The sequence below is a fragment of the Hevea brasiliensis genome, chromosome 7 (genome assembly GCF_030052815.1).
Source record: "Hevea brasiliensis isolate MT/VB/25A 57/8 chromosome 7, ASM3005281v1, whole genome shotgun sequence".
Lineage (NCBI taxonomy): Eukaryota > Viridiplantae > Streptophyta > Magnoliopsida > Malpighiales > Euphorbiaceae > Hevea > Hevea brasiliensis.
Window position 1 is genome coordinate 7,983,835 of NC_079499.1, and position 24,756 is coordinate 8,008,590.

The 24,756-nt window shown below is 32.6% G+C and overlaps 1 non-coding gene and 1 pseudogene across 1 annotated transcript; one reads left to right on the forward strand and one right to left on the reverse strand.

Annotated features, from left to right (window-relative positions):
* Positions 1-24,756, reverse strand: part of LOC131181314 (uncharacterized) — a 171,029-nt pseudogene that overhangs the window by 75,254 nt on the left and 71,019 nt on the right.
* LOC131181808 (small nucleolar RNA R71) lies at positions 10,703-10,810 on the forward strand. The gene has a single exon (XR_009150285.1). It is a non-coding gene; the product is annotated as a small nucleolar RNA R71 (small nucleolar RNA).

Here is a 24,756-nt window from a genome sequence, read left to right on the forward strand (position 1 = left end):
TGGTCAATGCATATTTGGCTTGAAAACTTGTTTTTGGCATCTTTTTCTTTGTAGAAGACACTCCTCAATGGCAAAATTCTCTTTAGTCCTTCAAAAACACCATTTTTCCTACAAAACAAAGTAAAAATTACAAATTAGTGCAAAATTGACAATTATGAAAAACTAACTAATTAACTAATAAAATTAGCTAAAAATGGTTAATAATCAAATAAAAATGGTTATAAAATTAGACCTAAATGACTATGCAAAATGTATGCATCAAATACCCCCAAACTCAAGCTTTTGCTTGTCCTCAAGCAAACTTTAAAATGTGGTGCAAAGTTTTTAAGGGTGCCTTATCCAAAGAGTTATGAAAATCACTCATTAAGGTAACTTAACACACCTTTAGCCATACCAACAATCCATATACCCATCCTTCAAAATGCAAAGAATTTAATGCTTATCCAAGCTTTCACCGCTTAGCCATCAAGTCAATTATCATTCAAATCCCCAAACCAACTAATCAAAAGAGAGAGTCATGCTCAAAAGGAATTCTAGGACAATTGATAACCAAAGTATCTCAACATGGAATGATAGAATTGAATGAATAGATGAATAGTTTTCCAATCCCATAGGCAAATTCCCTACTCCTATCTCCACTAATGTAGCAAGTACTATCAAGAGATCAAAGGTCTTTTTAGGGATGTAATGAGGCCATGGGGTTTAAAATGAGGCTAAGAAGAAAGATGGGTAAAAAGTATTCAAAGCATGAGAATATTTTCAATTTTTGAAACATAAGGTACACTTTATTATATATTTTTTTTTCTTTTTCTCTTTTTTTATATGGGAGAGAAGAATACACAATGAGGATTGTCAAGTGCTAGCATAGTTTACAAAACACATAAAAATGGAGGGACATTTTGATACTTTAACTTGTATTTTGTATTTTCTTTTGATGATTGTCCCTAAAATTGCCACCCCCAAACTCATTTCTTTTGATACTTTGGGTGGATTTCTTTCATTTTGAATGGCAATAGTGAAAAGCACATATACTAGCACTTTTACAAGGTGACAAGTATTTCTTCTCCCTTTTATTGTATTTTTTTCTTTTCTTTTCTTTTTCTCTTTTTTTTTTCATTTTTTTATGTACCTAATATTGTAAATAATTATTCTCATGAAAAGGGTTGGAGTGTTTGGTTCATTAGCTAGGTAACAATAAGGATTTCAAGAAAAATTAGAGGTAAAAAGGCTCAAAGGGGTTTGCAAGGGTCAATTTTAATTAGGAAAAGGGCCAAAGGTTTAAAATGAGAAGGTTTAAATCAAAGAATGCCTAATCATCTCTCTTTTCAAGTACAAGCTGGTATTTCGCCTTGAAAGGTTTAGAAAATTTGTTCTAGGATTGGTGAGACATCATTTGACTACCTTATATCCAACAATTCCCTCTAAACACTTCCACCTCCAAATGACTAATTGGGTGGCTTTTTGGCTAAGAAGATATAGGCAAGAGATAGACACTTCAAAACCTTGCACCTTTAGGAAACTTTCAATCCACAAACCCAACTAAAAGGTGAGTCAAATCACTTTCATAGGCACATTTTCAATACTCAAGGGATTTGGCAAAAGATTTTAATGCATGGTGTATGATTCCTAAAATGAGTAATGCATGAACTAAATGGAGGAAGTCTGTTGTATACAATTTGTACAATTTCTAAGTGATGTATAATGTGTGTGTAAATGTGTAATGAATATGTATGGATGGATGTATATGTAAAATATTTACAATATATATAAATGAAATGGGATGAGATGCTCTTATACTCAAAATGTGAAAAATAAAGCTAAAAATCAAAATGTGCACCCCAAACTCAAAATTGGACATTGTCCTCAATGTCTCAAGCAGTAGATATCCAAAACTCAAAGCAAATAATATTGTAAAAATAAGAACAAAAGAAAGAGTTACAGTATGAGAATTCAAATTCTGGTATGCATAAGAAATTTGCCTGAGTTATGCGAGTTAAGTCTTGTCGAACATGTGCATAGGTAAGGTGCATAAGCCATGCGATCTTGCATAAGAGGCAATAGATGTTGCATAGGCTATGCAGACAGGTTGCATAAGGGAAATACAACTTTGTGCGATTCTGAAATGTGAAAAGGGTTACCTGAGCTATGCAAAGGTTATGCATGAGGAAATTCATATGTCAGGGTATACAAAAGCTACTTTGCATAGGAATTGGCAGAAATGTACAACCAGTGTAAAAGTATGGAAATATAGGCAGAGTATGGGCAAATATGTACAAAAAGGCAATAAGTGCAATAAAAATCAAAGAAAACGAATGTAATAGCTATTCAATAAAACTTCAAAAGCAATTTAGAAGAAACTAATTGAGCAAATCAACAAAATCCAAAACAAAGTATAAATGTTTGAACATATTTACAAAGAAAAGGTCCTACAAGATTGAACAAAAGTAAACTAAACACTAATCTATGTCTATTGTTTTTCCTTTGTCCAAGGATGTTGCTAAGGGTGGTAGCTCTGCATTTGTCGAAATGATAGTGCGGGAGGAGGTGATGGAGGTGGGGGTGGCATGCCCGGAAGATCATGAGTTGCTTCACCATTTCCTTGATTCTTCTGTTTGTCCTGGTTTCCATGACAAGGTCAAATAGTTGCTCATGGCGATCCTTTAGTGTATCAAGACCAGCATCAAGCTTCCTATCTACAAAGTAGATATCATCACTAAACTGTCAAGGTAGGTGAATAAGGCTTTAGTGTTGAATGGAGGAGTCTTTGTGGATGAGGTAGGTTCATTTGTAGGAGGAATGGGTGAGCAGGTAGTGGAGTGTCTGAGTAGATTTGAGGGGTGGGGTAAGGGTAGTAGGGTCTTTGTGGGTGGTGTGAAAGGTTGGGTTTACGGTTGTGCAATAGGCTCGGTTCTGCTGCGGGGTGGCGATATCATCAAAATATGATAAATGGAACCACTGTTTTGGTTAAGTGTGCGATATCAAAATAGGAAGTGTCCTCAAGTCTTTGGGATTGAGTGCTCTGCGAGATTAAAGCCAAAATGTTTGGCTATAGCAGTGATGAGTCCACCCAAAACAATATCACCAATGGATTTGGTGGCAATATGCGACACATGTTCGCAAAGAAGTAACACAGAGACACCTTAACTTTGTGAAATGCACACCATAACATAAAAAGTTCAGATTTGCCCACAGCACCAGAACTAGTCCCTCTGCCCAATATGGTGCTAGCCATCAACCTATGAATAAACCTAAGTGCAGGGTCAAGGATTTGGGATGTTTTGGACCTACCAGCAGAGAAGGTTTGGGGTTGGTTTGTTATGATTCTCCAAAATTGGGCAGATTCGGATGCCTTTATTGGCTACCTCTACTCCAGTATGTGGTACTCTAAAGAACCCATCAATTGCAAAACCAAAAATGCTATGAAATTGATCCAATGACAGCTCTCTATTTTGCCCCAAGCATCTAAATGTCATAATTGGCTTATGGTCTACATCATGCAAGTTGAGGGTAGCGAGAGAATGAAGAAATAAACTCCAAAACTAGAATTGGAGTAACTACCTCATGCTTATGTACAAATTCTGTCCATCCCCTACGGTCAATAAATGGAACTACAATGTCAAATAAACCCAGAGTGTGTAGAGCATCGTGATATATACCTAGTAGGTTGTACCCTTCTATCTTTGAGTCTTTTGAAAGCGACTTTTGAATTGTATCGGAGAGGCCAGGTAGCTTTGATACAAATGGGGTTCTTTGGCTGTCCTTTTCTTTGGAAGAAGGTGTAGAAATTTGGAGCTTTTGGCTTTTAGGAGGTGGTTAGAAAATGGGGTGGAGTGGGTCTTTGCGTTTGGACGGAGGAGGAGCAGAGGGCATGGGTCGCAGTTTGGATTGGATTTTGCGTTTGTATGTGGTTGATGGAGGTGGTGGTGGTGTCGTTTGTGGTGGAGGATTGGAAGGGGATGTATCGAAGACAATGGAGAGACTTCAAGAGGAGGCGGGCGGGAATGTGGAGGAATCCATGGTCGATTGGAGAAGAGATGGAAATGTAGGGGATTTAGGGTTTCGTGATGAGGCGATGGAGAAGATGGAAGAGAGATGGCGAGAATCTGGAAAGAAATGGAGGATGAAGAGGCGGTCGTGGGGTTCAATAGTCGGGAAGTGGAGGTGGTGGGAATGGCCTTTCTTTGAAAATGAATTTGAATCGGGTTGTAGGAAGCGCATAAGGAGAAAATGATTTATGCATAACTTTGTGCGTGTTTCAAAGGATTTATATTTGAGAAAAGTGCTTATGCATAAGTGCATAGGTTATGCCTTGTCCTTATGCATGTTCGGTGACCACTGAAATGGTGAGGAGGCGAAGTCATGCGGGAGTGCATAAGTTATGCACTCCCTTATGCATCTCTCGGCAAGAATTGTTTTTGAAACTTGGGTCATGCGGATGTGCATAGGCTATGCACTCTGCTTATGCACTCTGCGGCAATTTTGGGATTGAAATTTTGGTTATGCAGAAGTGCATAGGCTATGCACATTCCTTATGCAGGTCTCGGCAACTTTTGGGATTTTCTGTTTTCTGGTTATGCAAGAGTGCATAGGCTATGCACTCTGCTTATGCACTCTTCGGCTGAATTGATTTTTTTGAAGATCTTGGTTATGCAGAGGTGCATAGGCTATGCACCTTCCTTATGCACCCCTCGGCAAGAATGATTTTTAAGGTTTTTGGTCATGCGAAGTGTATAGGTTATGCACTCTGCTTATGCAACCTTCCAGAGTGGGTATGGAATTTTGGTTATGCGAAGTGCATAGCTTATGCACCTTCCTTATGCAAACTTGAGAGAGAGAAAATGAAGGATTTGAAGTTATGCAATTGTGCATAGGTCATGCACTCACCTTATGCAAGTTTTGTGAGATATGAATTTTGACAAAATGAGGTTATGCGATGTTGCATAAGCTATGCACTCTCCTTATGCACTTGCAATAAAGGTGAAAAATGGCAAGAATTTTGGTCATGCGAGATTGCATAAGCTATCACGATTGCTTATGCACAAATTCAACAAAATTAAGATTGCAATAGAACATGGATTGCAAGTGTGAAAGATAGCCTGGAATGATGAAATATAATTCTATGAAGCACAAACCATGAGAGATTTTCACCAAAAACACATCAATTTATTCAAAGTTCATCAAAAGTGCATCACACAAGCATGTAAAAATGGATCCTACATAAAAGACCTTTGAGAGCCATGCCATTTTGACTCAAATTCTGCAAATCAACATTTGGCACATAAAACTCCATAAAATTTGCATGAAGTTGCATCTAACCACAAATGAGAAATGAACTCTCCAAGATTTGCCAAGAAAATGCAGCATTTCTACCTTGAATCCTACAACCCAAAGAAGCTCAAAACTGCAAAAATGACTCACTTACCACCATAATATCATTATAAGCACAAATATTAGAAAATTACCCACCCAACCTCACCAAAAACACATGTAATCTGCTGCAGATTTTATTGTTCTGTTCTGCATAAACCAGATAGCAATTTCAGCAGTTCACCAACCTTTCTCCATTGATATACATCCAACCTCATCAAAACATGAGCCATTTTGCTGCAGACACCCCTTTTTGCTGCAGAATGTACATTTCCTCTGCATGAACTAGATTGCAGCTCCTGCACAGTTATGCGACAAAAGCTTATCGATTCTTTTGAAGGACTAAATTTGTCAAGTTAAGAATTACTTCCCCAATAGTTCTGACCCTTCTTCATTGAATTACATCTACAAGAGACAAAATTTAACAATGTCAAAAATTGAATTTGGGGAGATTTAAGATAAAAACAAAATTAATGAAAATGAAAGTAAATCAACAAAAGCAAAATAAAAGGACTTGGGATGCTTCCCAAGAGGGCTAATTATAGTCCTTAGTTTGGACTTTTCATGAATTTCCTTTGAAAAGAGGTGAGGATTGGAGAGCTTGTACGACTTGCTCCTAGTATTGGGTCTCGGTTATGTAATGCTTCAATCTATGCCCATTGACCTTAAAATTCCCAGATTTTCACTCCAAATTTCTATTGCTCCATAAGGGAAAACCTTAGAAACTCTATATGGACCAGTCCACCTTGACTTGAGTTTTCCAGGGAACAATTTCAATCTTGAGTTGAACAACAAAACTGAATCACCTTCTTTGAATTCCTTTTTCCTCAGATGCTTATCATGCCAAACTTTAGTTCTTTCTTTGTAAATACGGGCACTTTCATAAGCATCCATCCTCAATTCCTCAAGCTCATTAAGTTGTAACAACCTTTTCTCACCAGCTTGCTTAAGATCAAAATTCAAGGTTTGAATGGCCCAATATGCTCTATGTTCTAGCTCCACAGGTAAATGACAAGACTTACCATACACCAACCTAAAGGGAGTAGTTCTATAGGGGTTTTGTAGGCGATCCTATATGCCCATAAAGCATCATCTAGTTTGATAGACCAATCTTTCCTTGAATTGTTCACTGTTTTCTCCAAAATATGCTTGAGCTCTCTGTTAGAAATTTCAACTTGTCCTGAAGTTTGAGGATGGTATGGGGTAGCTATCTTGTGCACTACACCATACTTCCTCATTAAGCTCTCAAATTGCTTATTACAAAAATGGGAACCCCCATCACTAATTATAGCCCTAGGAGCTCCAAATCTGCTCAAGACAAATTTTTTCAAAAATTTTACTACCACTCTAGCATCATTAGTTGGAGTTGCAATAGCTTCCACCCACTTTGACACATAGTCAACCCCAACTAAGATGTATCTATTACCATATGAAGGAGGAATGGCCCCATAAAATCTATGCCCCTAACATCAAATAATTCCACTTAAAGAATATTATTTATCGGCATTTGATCTCTTTTTGAAAATTTTCCACTACTTTGACAATAAGCACAATCCAACACAAGTTTCCTCACAACCTTAAATTGATTTGGACAAAAGAAACAATCTTGAAAAATTTTACTATCTGTCTTAGAGATGCCAAAATGTCCTCCATAATCAGAAGCATGGCAATGATGCAAAATACTCTGGATTTCCTCTTCAGGAATACATCTTCTAATTAGACCATCACAACATCTCCTAAAGAGTAAAGGATCATCCCATCTATAAAACTTCACTTCATGCAAGAACTTTTTCTTTTGTTGCCATGTCATACCTAGAGGTAATATTCCACAAGATAGATAATTCACAAAGTCTGCATACCAAGGTAGTTTAGCAACAAGAGAGAAAAGTTGTTCATCCAAGAAAAACTCATCAATAGGGATTTCATCCAATTCTTCACCATCCAATTTCAACCTACTAAGATTATCAGCAACTACATTTTCAGCTCCCTTCTTATCTCTAATCTCCAAATCAAACTCTTGTAGCATCAGAATCCACCTAATGAGCCTTGGTTTGGCCTCCTTTTTACGGAGCAAATACCTGATGGCTGCATGATCTGAAAATATAACCACCTTTGAGTCAATAATGTAAGGTCTGAACTTTTCCAATGCAAAGACAATTGCCAAAAATTCCTTTCGGTTGTTGCATAATTTGTTTGAGCCTCATCCGGTGTTCTACTAGCATAATAAATAGCATAAGCCTTTTGTCCTTTCTTTGACCAAGAACAGCCCCAATTGCATAGTTGCTAGCATCACACATAATTTCAAAGGTAGGCTCCAATCGGTGGTTGCATGATTGGTGCGATGATGAGCTTGCTTTAACTGCAAAGGCATCCAAACACTCTTGGTCAAATTCAAATGGTGTGTCATTACTTAACAAATTAGACAAAGGTTTAGCTATTTTAGAAAAATCCTTAATAAAGCGTCTGTAGAACGGCATGTCCTAGGAAACTTGAATTCCCTTGACATTGGTAGGAGGCCATCTTCTCTATCACTTCAACTTTGGCTTTATCAACCTCTATTCCTCTGTTAGACACCAAATGTCCAAGCACTATCCCTTCTGAACCATGAAATGACACTTTTCCCGATTTAACACAAGGTCGATATCGCACATATTTGCAAAATTTTAGAAAGGTTAGCGGCATATATCAAATGAAGATCCATAAGCAAAAATCGTCCATAAAAACCTCCATTATGTCTTCAATGAAATCGAGAAGATTGCCATCATGCACCTCTGAAAAGTGGCTGGTGCATTACACAACCCAAATGGCATCCTCCTATAGGCAAAGGTTCCATATGGACAAGTAAAAGTGGTTTTCTCTTGATCATTTGGATGGATAGGGATTTGAAAAAAACCTGAATATCCATCTAAATAGCAAAAGTAAGAATGCCTAGCTAGTCTTTCCAACATTTGATCAATGAAGGGAAGTGGAAAATGATCTTTTCTAGTGTCAAAAATTAATTATATGTAATCTATTCACATACGCAAACTAGTCACTTTTATGGTGGGACTTAATTCATTGTTTTCATTTTAGAAAAATGTCATTCCACCCTTTTATGGGACAACATGTCTTGGGCTCACCCAAATCTTATGCGAGATGGGATATATGATCCCTGCATCAAGCAACTTCAAAATTTCCTTTTTAACAACTTCTTTCATATTTGGGTTCAACCTCCTTTGATGTTCAATAGATGGTTTACAATTTTCTTCCAAACTGATTCTATGCATGCAAAAATGTGGGCTTATTCCCTTAATGTCTTCTATGGTGTATCCTAAGACTTTCCTAAATTGTCTCAACACTCTTAACAACTTATCAGCCTCTAAAGTACTCAAATTTGCATTTACAATTACTGGATAAGTGTTATTAGTGCCAAGAAATTCATACCTGAGCTGAGAAGGAAGTTGCTTAAGTTCTACCTTAGGTGCATCTTCTTCCTTGAATGATGATTGCTTAAATTCAGCTTTTTCCTTTTGTGTGAGTTGAAAAACTGGAGCAGAAATGAATGGTGGACTTCCCTCTAAGTGTTGAGTATATGCAGCTACATGAGGGTTGTCATAGTCTATGCCTCCTCCATGAACCAAACAATTTTCAAGTGGATCTTCTGGATATTTTTTTCTGAAGTGTTCTTCAACTAGCTCATCAATAATATCAACTCTCAAGCAAGTATCAGCTTCAGAATGATGCTTTTTCATAGTGTTATTGATATTGAAAATTAACTGCTCTTCACCAACTCTAAGAGTAAGCTTTTCTCCTTTCACATCAATCAATGCTCCTGCTGTAGCTAGAAAGGGTCTCCCCAATATAATTGGAATATTAGAATCTTCTTCCAGGTCCAAGATGACAAAGTCAACAGGTATATAGAACTTTCCAACCTTCAGGGGCACATTCTCCAAAATCCCTTCAGGATACTTGATTGTTCTGACTATTCGAAGAGAAATGTGGGTTGGCTTTAGATCTCCCATGTTGAGCTTTTCATAGATAGAAAGGGGCATAAGGCTATGGCGGCCCCTAAATCACATAGAGCTTTTGTAGAACAAGACTCTCCAATGTGGCATGGAATTGAAAAACTCCTGGATCCTTAAGCTTTGGAGGAAGTTTCCTGCGGAGGATAGCACTACATTCTTACATCAAAGCTACGGTTTCATCATCTTCAAGTTTTCTCTTATTTGAGAGAATTTCTTTCAAGAATTTTGCATAAGAGGGCATTTGTGAAAGAGCATCAACAAAGGCACATTTATGTAAAGTTTCTTCAAAACCTCTAAGAACTTCCCAAATTGCCTATCAAGCTTGGCTTTGTGAAATCTTTGTGGAAAGGAAGTTGTGGCTTGTAGGGCTCGGGAGGTATATACTTCTCTTCTTTTTCTTCAAATTTCTCCTTACTCTCTTGTTTTCACTCTCATCGGTTCCTTTTTCATTTTCTCTCTTCTCACTTTTTTCACTCTTCTCATCATTTATAACTTTACCACTTCTTAAAGTAATAGCTTGACAATGCTCTCTTGGATTTTAGTTGACTTGGAAGCTTTCCAAAAGATTTGGCACTTGAGGAAGATGCTTGTTGTGCAATCTGGTTTTCCAGCATTCGATGTGTGTTTGCATTTGTTCCAGCCTTGCTTTCACCTCTCTCATCTCCTCATCATGCTTATTTTGGTTGGCAAGAATCTGTTGCAATAAAGCTTGATGGTGGAATTTCGTTCTTCTTTGTTTTGGTGGAGGTTCATATTTTACTGCTGAAAATTAGGCAATGGTTGCCTATTTTCTGATATGGAACTTGACTTTCTTGTTGTGGTTGAAAATTCGATTTTGAACTTGACCTTCTGATTGCCCCATGAAAAGTTGGGATGATTCCTCCAATTTGGATTGTAAGTTTGAGAATAAGGATTCCCCATTTGCTTGTTTCCATAATTACCAACATATCTTTGCTTGTTCTCCATAATCTACTCCACGGTGGTAGTTTCCTCTGCATAAGCCACTTGTTGTGAACTTCGGTGATGATGTTGAACTAACCAACATACTCAAATCTTCCATCTTCTTAGCAAGGACATTTGTAAGTGCATCAAACTTTGCATTAATCATGTTGAATGGATCAAGATCATACATTCCAGTGACTTGCCTTTTACGAGTTGGGTGGTCCTCTTGGACTACTCCAAAGATGAGTATTCTTTGCAATTTTCTCTAATAACTCATAAGCTTCATCTTCATGCTTTATAATAAATTCTCCTCTGTTTGAGCATCAATAATTCCTCTGATTGCGGGAGTGACATTTGTGTAGAAATTACGATTTATCATCCATTTTGGAATGGCATGATGTGGGCATAATCTTTCCAATTCCTTCCATCTCATCCATAATTCATAGAGAGTTTCATCTTCTCTTGATGCGAAAGATGTCATTTGATTCCTCGACTCTTGAGTTTTCAGTGGAAAATATTGTGCAAGAAATGCATCGATTAGTTGCTCTAATTTGTAATGGAGTTGTGAGGTAAAGAATCAAGCCAATCAATGCTCTATCTTTCAAAGAGAATGGAAATAGCTTCAATCTTCTGCATCATCAGACACTCCAGGTTGTTTTGCATGTCATAAATCATAGCAAACTTCGTCAGGTGTGTGTGTGGATTTTCAGAAGGATGTCCTCCAAATTGAGAGTTTTGGATCATTTGAAGAACTCCAAAATCCATCTTGTAGCTGTTTGCATCAATCCTTGGTCTTGCTATGCTCTCTCTCAAGTCATCAAAGCGAGGAAAAGCATGATCCATCATACTTCCCAGGCACGTTTGCATTAACAACTTCTTCCCCTTGGGCTTCATTTTCATTGTTTTGACCAATTCGGCATTACCAACACCAATTCTAATTCTTTCATCGACCATATCTGCTTCTAATTCGGTTTCTCTCGAAGCTTCCTTCCTTCTTACGGTTTCCTTCTTGTTGGCCTTACAAAATTTCTCAATTTGAGATTGAAAAGTAAGGTTGTGTCACTTGAGCTTCTAGCTCTTCTCATAAAAGATTAAAGTACGAAAAGAACAAACAAACACAAAAATGAAAAGATAACAAAGATAAAACTAAAAACAACTAAAATAATCAAGAATTCAATCTTAAACAAACAACTCCGACAGCGGCGCCAAAAACTTGATGCGTCCCAACGCAAGTGCAGGTCGTACAAGTAGTATAGAAAAATATCGATCCACGAGGAGTTGTGTTAATGATTGAATTTTCGATATAAAAGTTGACTAAATTGAAGTATTTATGAGATTAAAATGATGAATTAATGGGTAATGGAATGTGAAATCTAATTGTGCAAAATTAATATTCTATTCAACAATGTATTAATTAAACTAAAATTGCATCAAATAGAAATAAGCAAGTTCAAATATGGCAATATTTAAATTGGCAAATGATTAAATTCGATTAGAAATTAACAATGGTAAAAGGTGATTAGGAGTTAGGGATTTCATATTGAGCTATTTTGAGATTTTAAATTGGTTATCAATCTTGTGAAACTAATGGGTTTTAAGGAGATTAATTCTTAAATCCTTTGAATTCCCTTTAGTGAGACAAAGAGTGCCTTAATCAAACTAATCCTACTTTAGTGGAGTTAGAATTAATTAAGACCCATTAAGTTCCTTAATTAATGTGAATCCTCTTAATCCTTAGCCTATTTCTAGGTCTAAGTTAATTAAGTCAATTTCACGATTATCTATCACAAGGCCTTCTCCTTTCGGTGCTTCAACCATGGATTAAGAACATTACTCAATGGGATCCTACATTAAGCATGTCATTAAGCATACAAGAAATGAATAAAACTCATTAAGACCACAAAATATGGATTACCCAATCAAAATCCACAAAATATCTCAAATATTACAACCCTTACTCGAATCAAAGTAAACTACTCACTATCCATAATGCTTACAAGATATGATGAGTTTAAATGGAAATAAAGCTTTAATCTAAGCTAAGAAGTAAGTAATTAAACAATAGAAATGTAGAAAAGTGTAAAGAAAGAAAGAAATCTGCAAATCTTAGTTGAAAATGGTGTGGAAGGTGAAATGACTCCTCAAATTCTGCTTAGCCTCCTCCTTTTTTCCTTTGCTCCTTGCCCTCCCCTTAAAATGAGAAAATGGGACTATATATAGCATTTTTCTGACATGGAGCCCTAAAATAGTATGTTCTAGGAGGAATACATTAAGGGAATCTTCTGCCATCTCATTAATGAACTCTTTATGGGATTTGCATAAGTGGGTGCATAAGTTATCTGATCCCTTATGCGATTCAGCTGATTACAGGTCACTTATGCTGTTGCATGACTTAGTGCATAGGTTATGCACAATTTCGTGAATCTGCATAAGGGAGGTGAGAGTGTGCATAAGGTATGCGATCTCCTTATGCACATTTAATTTGGTTACAGGCAGTGTTCTTCCTCCTTATGCGAGCTGCATAGCTTATGCGGCAAGTTATGCAGTTTGGTCAATGCATATTTGACTTGAAAACTTGTTTTTGGCATCTTTTGCTGTAGAAGACACTCCTCAATGGCAAAATTCTCTTTAGTCCTTCAAAAACACCATTTTTCCTACAAAACAAAGTAAAAATTACAAATTAGTGCAAAATTGACAACTATGAAAAACTAACTAATTAACTAATGAAATTAGCTAAAAATGACTAATAATCAAATAAAATGATTGTGAAATTAGACCTAAATGATTATGCAAAATGTATGCATCAACCAATAGATGAGTCCAACCATAAAATGGACTATCAGCGAGCCATTGACTCACCCGACCTATAATCTCAATGAAAATATCTTTGGGCCGCTCAGCTCACCCGTCAATCATCCACAATCTCAAAATAAAATCAATGGGAGCTCAGCTCCCTCATCCATCATAAGTATTCAACTACACAATTATACATGCATAAATCTTATAAGTTACAATCCCAAATTAATAAATACTACAGTCCAGCTAAATATTATGATCCTGCACATGCGGAGGTCTAGAAGTTATGTTCAACAGTACAAAAAGTAAAATTAATAATAAGTAGGCTTGCGAAGAATGAAAGTAGGTTAGACACAAGTAAAAGCTCTCCCGTGACCTGAAAAAAATAGTGAATAGGAGTGAGCGTTTGACTCGAGAGTAAATATTTATTTTACTTACAATTTATATAACTATCTAATTCTAATAAAATCTTAGAAGTGAAATGAATCATCTTTGTCCAAGTCAAACATATCATATTAAGTCACATCAAAGATAATCCGGAGCACTCACGCACCCAAGTCATATTCATACTCACGCATACATATATGGGAGTGATCCTTACCCAGCTCTCTTAATCCAAGGCACACGTGAGATCAACTCGAGTGGACTTTAACAATAATACTTATCACGGGGGCCAGCGAGATCAACTCAAAGTCATACCTACCCCGACTTATCTATAATAAGGATCGGGTCCCAGCGAGTCAAGCTCCAGCCGCGTCTACTCGTCCTACCCATATCAATATACTCCACATACACACTAACTCACACACACAGGTCCAGATTATCAAAACACAGCAATCAAAGTAATACCATCAAGTATAAATGCAAAACAAGGCATGCCTAATAAGTGATGCATGAGCATGCCAGAAATATAATAATATTGAAATTGTAAATAAAATAAATATCTACTCACGGATTAGTTGGTGGATTGCGGTGGTTTAGCTAAAAGAAAGCGGCCGGTACCAATCACCTAAATATACACACTGACATCTATCAAAAGACTAAAAAAACTAAATAATTGATTTAAATCATAAAATTAAAATAGTTTCTAAGATCTTGCCAAAATTTCAACAGAGTTTCCCCTGCACCTAGGACCTACCCAACCTGCATAATAGTTCAAATAACACATCTAGAATCACACATCTCAACCCATATCTCATCAATATCATATGGTCCCTCACAGGTCCTCCAAACCAGGCAATAGTTACAAACTTGAAAAAGTACGTTTTAGCCGCTAAAATGGATATTCTGCAAAAATCAATCAAATAAGCTCTAAAAATTCTAAAACTTTGCCCCGCGGTCCTCAACAATATTATAAAGCTATTGCAAAAGGAATTATAATTTTCTAATAAACTCCAAATATTTTATGGATTTTTATTCTAAAACCAGCACTAAATAACTGAAGAAATTTTGGGTTCGAATTTACCTATGCCAATTCTTACGCTTGAAATAAGTCTGGGGCATCTGCAAATGGTGCGGTAGTCTATAACTTTGACCTGGTTCTGAAATAGTTCCAGTAGCTTATCTGCTTGGCCCAAAATTATAGATTCGGGCGACGATCGAATTTTCACTAAATGAAAATATCTCATAAAGCCCACAATACTAGAGTTAGAATAAAATATTTACATATAAAATAATTATTTGAAAATTATGAATGTTACATATATATTTTCAAAATAGTTAATCTTGGAGAATTATCAACTATTATTACTTCTCATTTATAAATTTAATTTTCTAATTTGGAAAGTTTTGATTTTAAATAATCTATAAACAAAAACTAAACCGTTTAAATTTTATATTAGGCATTCTATTTTTACAATTGAATTTCAACAAAATTTAAACGAATTTGCGGTTGTCTATATAGTTATATAATTTATTTTCAAAACCATTAAATACAACGTAAACAAGTTTTTTTTTAAATAAAAAGCTATATATATGAACAATAATTTAACTAGAGTCTCTTAAAACACATAGATAATAAAAAACGAATGCTATTTTTAGCAAAAATATAATTATATATAATTTCATATTAGTACATTTCAGAATGTGAAATATATGTGTAAAACATCTTAAAGAAATATAATAATTATATACTTAAAATTATTTAATATTTATCGAATTTTAAAATAACAATTATCAAAAACCAATCCTGCATTTTAAGAATTTCTTTTTTTCCAGTTGTCAGCAAATGAAAATTGATGGGTGAGGTCATTGTTTGAGCAAAACTTAAATCATCAATGACATCAGCCCCAATAATAGAAAAAACTAACCTAAAATCTTCGTTGACCGTGATTTCACGTGTCAAAAGTTAAAACTAACGCCATGTATTTTTCTTTTAACAAACAACAAATATTAATTGCGGGTCCAACATTCATTATTGAGCTACCAATAACAATAACAATTGAATAAGAATAATAATTTTGATCCAACATTCATTTATGAAAGTATTTTAAGGTATGGTCTCGAAAGGTGCAGTGAAAATGAATGAAAATTAAGTATACGTATTTTTCTTTTAAGGAACAACCAATATTAATTGTGGTCTAGCTTTCATGGATGGCTAGAGCTACCAAAAACCACAATAATTGAACAAGAATAATAATTGCAGCCCAACTTGTATGAAGAAAAAATTGCAGTTCAATGTTCATTCAGAAAAGTATTTAGAGCTATGGTTTCTATATTATAGATGAGCACACAATGATTAAAATTAAAAACTGAATCAAAGATTTAATTTAAAACTAAAAAAAAAAATCCTAGTTATATGAGATTAGGGATTTCATAAAATTCATGGTGTCTAGCTAAAATATTGTCTACTCGATGTACCATTATGGAGAAAAAGCAACATTGAAAGTGTCTTGAACTCGCATGAGTCCTAAGAGAAGGTTCTTTAGTTGCAGACACTATAGGGAGAGTGATAGTAATATGCCATTATTCTTGTGTAATATTTTGTAATTGATTTGTTTTTAAAATTTTTTTGATATTTACAAGGTGAAGACATCTGTTGCGTGTGGTTATTTCTCTTGGTACGATCCTCCTATGCTTGAGCATTCGAAGTGTGTTATTTTGGGGCTGCTGTCAAGGGTGAAAAAGCATGAAACTAAGAATAAGAGAGGATTCAATAAATGTAAGATCTGTGGAAAAATTTTGGTGTTTGTAGCATCAATGTTGTTGATTTTGAATGCTTGGTTGCTGTGTTGAAGTAATTTATTTGTTGTAGTTAGGATTTAGGCATATTTGGTAAGCTGTGTAATTAGTGCTCAATTTACTAGGACACTCAGTTAGTACAGATTTTTTACGATAGATAAATTTGTAAAATTGGAATAGTTTGGAATTCTAACTCGACAAATGCTCTATATTTAAGTTTTAATGAAAATAAACAAATTGTTTTGGTAAAAGAAGTGTCTTGATTTTGGTTTGCATGAATTGGTAGAAAATGAAAAAGTGAAGTTAAATTGGACTTTGAATGTAACCAATCTACTGAACAAGTGCATATGAGCCATCTGCAGAACCTTTTTGCAGCAAAAGTGCATATAAGCACATTCTCTAGATTTTTAACATTGACCTTATACCTGTGAACACTAAATGTAATCAATGTCTAAAATATATTCATCTCATTCAAACAAAAACCAGATAATAACCATTCATTAAACTTGAAAAACATTTATATATGTCATTATGCTTATAACTATTAAGAGACATAAACCACAATCAAAATCTCAATTTAATTTGCCTTTCTCTCTCTCTCTCTCTCTCTCTCTCTTGGAAAGTTGTTTTAGACTTTTCCCACCCACCTCTCAGCTGTGAATTGGGTTAAATCAGCAATTGATAATTTTTCAGTGGCTTAATTCCCTACACATGAAAATTATCTACTTTGGATACCTTTAATTTCGATTTTCTTTACTTTTTGCTCTGATTCATATTAAAAGAAATTTGGAAAAAAAAAAAAATAAAACCTTCCTTGTAAGTGTTTTACTCTATTTGGCCTTGTAATACAATTACACTCAGTTTAGGTGAGTCTTCAACTATATGGATAAGAACCCTCTCACCAATGAATAAAAATTCCTTCTTGTTGAATTCTATTCCCTTTTTCCCCCTTAGGCCAAAACCTCTTTATCTCTATGGGACTGCAATGAGCAGGAGCTCCTCATCAATGAGTAAAACTAAATCCTTAGCAATTGGCAAAGCCACTCTTTGCAATGAGTAAAAGCCCCTCTCTATGGCCAAAGCTAAATAACCTTTTCATCATTCTCGTATTTATAGACCCTAATCCTAATCTAATTAGGAATCTTAGCTAACTTAGAAATAACATTAAAATAAGAGTTTTATGCTATATATGAATTATACCTCCATCTTATTGAGGAATATTTCTTCCACTCAAATTAAGAAAATGTCTTCTAAATCTACTAAGATTTTGGGTCATAAATCTAATAGATATAAAAGTCTAAATTAAGATACGAAATATATAAATTGATGAGAAATATAACAACAACAACAACGATAATAATAATAATAATAATAATTGAGTATGAACTCTCTATATATAATTTTCTACGTTGTATTCCAGAGATGATGAATCCATTAATTGTGTTTGTTAGAGAAAGTTAATGCCTTTCATTTCATGGATTACGACTTATAAGGACACCAAGAATGGCCTGTTAAATTTATAAATTCAATCCATATTACTCCAACAAATTCTATTATTTGTAAATAAAAATTATTATATATATGTATATATCATGATTAATTTTATTATTTTGATTTTAATTGTTTATATGATTCTCTATATCATATTAATAATTAATGTGTATAACCTAAAAACAGCTCGAATATATGATATAAATTCTCTATTTATATATTTTCAAAATAGTTAATCTTGGAGAATTATCAACCAATATTACTTCCCATTTATAAATTTAATTTTCTAATTTGGCAAGTTTTGATTTTGAAAAATCTTTAAACAAAAAGTAAACCCTTTAAATTTTATATTAGGCATTCTATTTTTACAATTGAATTTCAATAAAATTTTAGCAAATTTGTGGTTGTCTATATATATATTTATATAATTTATTTTCAAAACCATTAAATACAACATAAACAAGTTTTTTTTTTAAATAAAAAGTTATATATATGAACAATAATTTAACTAGAATATCTTAAAACACATCGATAATTAATACGGATGGTTTTTTTTATGAAAAATATAACTATATATAATCTCATATTAGTACATTTTATAATGTGAAATATATGTGTAAAACATCTTAAAGAAATATAATAATTATGTACTTAAAATTATTTAATATTTATCAAAATTTAAAATAACAATTATCAAAAACCAATGCTGCATTTTAAGAATTTCTTTTTCCAGTTGTCACCAAATGAAAATCGATGAGCGAGGTCATTGTTTGAGCAAAACTTAAATCATCAATGACATCAGCCCCAATAATAGAAAAGACTAACCTGAAATCTTTGTTGACTATGATTTCATGTGTTAAAAGTTAAAACTAAGGACATGTATTTTTCTTTTAACAAACAACAAATATTAATTGCGAGTTCAGCATTCATCGCTGAGCTACCAATAACAATAACAATTGAATAAGAATAATAATTTTGATCCAACATTCTTTTATGAAAGTATTTTAAGGTATGGTCTCGAAAGGTGCAGTGAAAATGAATGAAAATTAAGTATACGCATTTTTCTTTTAAGGAACAACCAATATTAATTGTGGTCTAGCTTTCATGGATGGCTAGAGCTACCAAAAACCACAATAATTGAATAAGAATAATAATTGCGACCCAACTTGTATGAAGAAAAAATTGCAGTTCAATATTCATTCAGGAAAGTATTTAGAGCTATGGTTTCGATATTATAGATGAGCACACAATGGTTAAAATTTAAAACTGAATCAAAGATTTAATTTAAAACATAAAAAAAATCCTAGTTATATGAGATTAGGGATTTCATGAAATTCATGGTGTCTAGCTAAATTTTGTCTACTCGATGTACCATCATGAAGAAAAAGCAACATTGAAAGTTTCTTGAACTCGCATGAGTCCTAAGAGAAGGTTCTTTAGTTGCAGACACTATAGGGAGAGTGATAGTAATATGCCATTATTCATGTGTAATATTTTGTAATTGATTTGTTTTTTTAATTTTTTTGATATTTACAAGGTGAAAACATCTGTTGCATGTGGTTATTTCTCTTGGTATGATCCTCCTACGCTTGAGCATTTGAAGTGTGTTATTTTGGAGTTGCTGTCAAGGGTGAAAAAGCATGAAACTGAGAATAAGAGAGGATTCAGTAAATGTAAGATCTGTGGCAAAATTTTGGTGTTTGCAGCATCAATGTTGTTGGTTTTGAATGCTTGGTTGCTGTGTCGAAGTAATTTCTTTGTTGTAGTTAGGATTTAGGCATATTTGGTGAGCTGTGTAATTAGTGCTAAATTTACTAGGACACTCAGTTAGTACAGATTTTTTACGATAGATAAATTTGTAAAATTGGAATAGTTTAGAATTCTAACTCGACAAATGCTCTATATTTAATTTTTAATGAAAATAAACAAATTGTTTTGGTAAAAGAAGTGTCTTGATTTTGGTTTGCATGAATTGGTAGAAAATGAAAAAGTGAAGTTAAATTGGACTTTGAATGTAACCAATATGCAGAACAAGTGCAGATGAGCCATCTGCAGAACCTTTTTACAGCAAAAGTGCATATAAGCACATTCTCTAGAATTTTAACATTGACCTTATACCTGTGAACACTAAATGTAATCAATGTCTAAAAGATATTCATCTCATTTAAACAAAAACTAGATAATAAGCATTCATTAAATTTGAAAAACATTTATATATGTCATTATGCTGATAACTACTAAGAGACACAAACCATAATCAAAATCTCAATTTAATTTGCTTTTTTTTTTTCCCTCTCTCTCTCTCTCTTTTAGAAAGCTGTTTTAGACTTTTCCCACGCACCTCTCAGCTGTGAATTGGGTTAAAGCAACAGTTTATAATTTATATGTGGCTTAATTCCTAGGCATGAGAATTATCTACTTTGGATGCCTTTAATTTTGATTTTCTTCACTTTCTGCTCAGATTCATATTAAAATAAATTTGGAAAAAAAAAAAACCTTCCTTGTAAGTGTTTTACTCTATTTGGCCTTGTAATACAGTTATACTCAGTTTAGGAGAGTCTTCAACTACATGGGTAAAAGCCCTCTCACCAATGGACAAAAATTCATTCCTGTTGAATTCTATGTCTTTTTTCCACCTTAGGCCGAAACATTTTTCTCACTATGGGATTGCAATAGGCAGGAGCCCCTCCTCAATGTGTAAAACTAAATCCCAGCAATTGGCAAAACCACTTTTTGTAATGGATAAAAGCTCCTCTCAATAGGTAAAACTAAATAATTTTTCCATCATTCTCGTATTTATAGACGTCAATCCTAATCTAATTAGAAATCCTAATCAACTTAGAAATAATATTAAAATAAGAATTCTACGCGATATATAAATTATATCTCCATCTTATTCATAGCCAAATAAATTAATGGGGACCATGGAAATTTTAAGTGATTTATTGATAATTTGTATTTCAAATATAATGTATCCATTGATTGTGTTTGTCAGAAAGAGTTAATGCATAACTTCTCGATGTGTGTGTGTATGTATATATATATATTTCACTTTATAAGATTCTCTATATCATATTAATAACAAAATATTTATGTAATAAAAATATTAAGAATAAATTTTCAAAAAAATATTAATCATAAGATTCCATTATTTATATAATAAAATATTACTCATTTGATTTTAATTTACATGTAATATAAAAATTACAAACAATTGTTATATTGTTAGTGAGATAAACAAATATTTTGGATTGGGCTTCTACAATAATATTTCTATATTCATCCCATGACAAATTTGTTCAGCTGCTATGGTGATTCCTTTTGTGAGTTTAAATTACAGTAAGTATAGGATTTTTCTTTATAATAATTGAGTTTTAATTAGAGTTATAATTCATTAATTTAATTATAATTTTAAAAATAGTTATAAAATTATTAAATTAAAATTTATAAATAATATTAATATTTTAATATCTAAATAAAAATCCAATTGTGTGGAATTTTAATTATCAACAACCAAAAAACTTTTAAAGATAGGGGCTTTGCCTTTTTTTCTATAAATCTCTCCTTTTATCTCATTCTTTTCATTTTTTTTTTATTTCTTTTATCTTTTTCTTCCTTTGATCTCTTTTTTGGGTGGCTACCGGTAAGTGTTTTCATAAATAGCTATTCCTCCTTTTCTTTTCTTTTTTTTTTTCAAATTGTTTTAATAACTCCCTAATCCATATTCGTTTCATTGCAATAAATTTAGGTTTTAATAGCATGCCTTATATGCTGTTAAAAATTTAAAATATGTCATTAATAAGAATTATCAGCAATCATATAATGATATACATAAGCCTTGTCACGTTCATACTAATTTACAGCACTATTATGCATAATGTTTTATGTATTATTTATTATATTATATGCTGTCTTGATGTCTAAATACGTTATCTTAATATTTTTTTTTTGTTTTAACATAGTGTTGTTGGCCTATATTTATTATAGTATTTAGAACATATTTTAGGCATATATTCTCAGATCTATTATTGTTTATAAATTTTGAATGAAGAAATCCTTATATTTATCGTTATTAGTAGATTATGAGTTTTCTTTTTTTTTTTGGGTGTCTTCTCTTCTTTAATAGAGTTATTATTTTTTTTGATTGTTGAGTTATTTATTTTATTTTTTTAAAAGAAGAATATTCTGCTAGGTACAGATATTTTTTCAATGGAAGATCTAAATTTAAAAGTTATTTGATTAAGCTTGTAAAAGGATCATGAAGTTGAATTGTAGAGTACACAACTTACTAATTTGTCAATTTACACACTCTGTTAACATGATTAGATTTTTCAAAATTTTCATTTTTTTTTTAAGAGAGATTAATTTCATTTCTACAAACATATAATATGCTGATTTATATTTCTTTTTATTTTATTTTTAATTAATCAAATAAATTTTTATTTTTATCAAAGAAAAAATTTACAATGACAAAAAATATCTAATTATGTGATAAAGTGACCAAGACTTTTTTGTAATGATTTTGGTAAAGACCCTTGACTGTGTATGTGGGCTTGGATAGAAGTCAAAAATCCTCCAGGCTTTCTTTGCAGTAAAATACTCTTTTCTACATATAATAGGTGCTAGAAAATCAATTGGAACTTGAAAGAGATGGTAAACTCAAGTGTAGCCAAACGATTTAATTAATGGGACCACAACGACACAAAAACATTAAATAAATATTTGACCATTTAGTTTGTAAGTTTATTTAAATTATTTTCATATAAACTTCACAAATAACTAAAAGCCATTCATATTTAAAAATGATTGGACCTAAATCCGTTAGGAATTCACCTTTTGTTAGCTCTAATGAAAATATCACATAGCGAACTTACTCTATTTTTGGGAAAGGTTAAAAATGGAAGAAAAAAAAAAGAGGATGAAATAAGATAATAGAATATTCTACCTTTTTCATTTTTGGAAGATGAAGGGAAAATAAGAGGAAATTTTGAAATGAAATTATGTGACAAACATAAATATTTTCGCTTCATATTGAATAGAAACTGAGAGAAAAATAAATAAAATTACTATTATATCTTTAGTAATTCATTTTAAAATAAAATTTATAAGAGTAAAAATATAATTTTTCCCATTTAAATTAATTTTCTTTTATATTATTCTCTTTTACTGAGGTATTTTTTTCATTTTTTTTCTCTGTTTTTTCCAAACAAAGTTAAATGTTTAATTTTCAAGTAGGTGCTGTTAAATTTCACCCACTACGTATTGGCGTGATGTAAATATAAAAAAATAAAAATTGTTATTATATAGGTATGAAGTCTTATCTAAAAAACTGAGTGACATGTACTAAAAGATGATGAGCATTTTTGTTAAAAGATATTGTGTAAACTATTAAAAAAAATAAAATAAACACATAAAATACTAATATATATGTGGTTCATCTTTTTTACATAGTTCTATATTTACAAGCGTACAATATTTCACTATAATCAAATGAAATTAAATTATTAATTATAAACTTAAACTATACTACTCTTCAACCCAATTAAACCCAAGAGATCACTTATTACAAACTACTTATATTAAATATATTAGTTAATTCTTTCAGTCTCCTCTAAACATAACCCAATATATTTACTATTACAACTACTGCACTACAAAGAGTGTCCTCAACTACATGGGTAAGAGCCCTCTCACCAATGGATAAAAATTCATTTCTCTTAAATTTTATGCCTTTTTTCCACCTTAAGTCGAAACCTCTTTTCCTCTATGGGACTGCATTGGACAAGAGCCCCTCACCAATGGGCAAAACCAAATCCTCAGTAATTGGCACAACCACTCTTTGCAATGGATGAAAGCCCCTCTTCATGAGTAAAGCCAAACAACTTATCATTCATTCTCCTATTTATAGATCCCAATCCTAATCTAAATAGAAATCCTAGTCAATTTAGGAATAATATTAAAATAAAAGTTCTACTCTATATAGGAATTATAGCCTCCATCGTATTTAAGAATATTACTCCTACTCAAATTAGGAAAATATCTTTCAAATTAACTAAAATTTTGGGTCATAAATCTAACAGATATAAAAGTCCAAATTAAGATACGAAATATATAAATTGATGTGAATAATAATAATAATAATAATGATGATGATGATGATGATGATGATGATGATGATAATGATAATACTCTTTCTATATAATTTTCTATGTTGTATTCCAGAGACGATGAATCCATTAATTGTGTTTGTTAGAGAAAGTTAATGCCTTTTGTTTCATGGATTACGACTTATAAGGACACTAGAATGGCCTATCAAATTTATAAATTCAATCCATATTACTCCAACAAATACTATTACTTATAAAAATTGGATAAATTTTAACAATTATCCCTGAACTTATATAATTATAATACTACAATCCTTTAACTGTAAAATGTAACATAAAACCCCCTAAACTTTCAAATTTTGCACAGTAAAATCCCTCTGACTTTCAATTACTGATTTTTCAGTTAAAAACTGATGTGAATAGCTCCCACATGACGCTTAGTCAACATTTCTCTCTTATCTCTTATGCAAAGTGTAAAATTATTCTCTTTATGCATGAAAAATTATTCTGCCTATAGAGAGAAAAACGATTCAATTTACACATGGCTTGAGAGAGAAAAGAGAAATCTTGACTAAGCTCTATCTTTGGAATTGTCAGTCAGTCGTCTAGCGAAAAGCGATAATTAGAGGTTAGAGGGATTTTACTGTACAAAATTTGAAAGTTGATACGGTTTTATGTTAATTTTTAAGTTGATGGACTGTAATGTTACAACTAGATAAGTTCATGGATAATTGCCAAAATTTATCCAATAAAAATTATTATATATATGTATATATCATGATTAATTTTATTATTTTGATTTTAATTTGTTTATATGATTCTCTATATCATATTAATAATTATTGTGTATAAACTAAATAGAGCTCGAA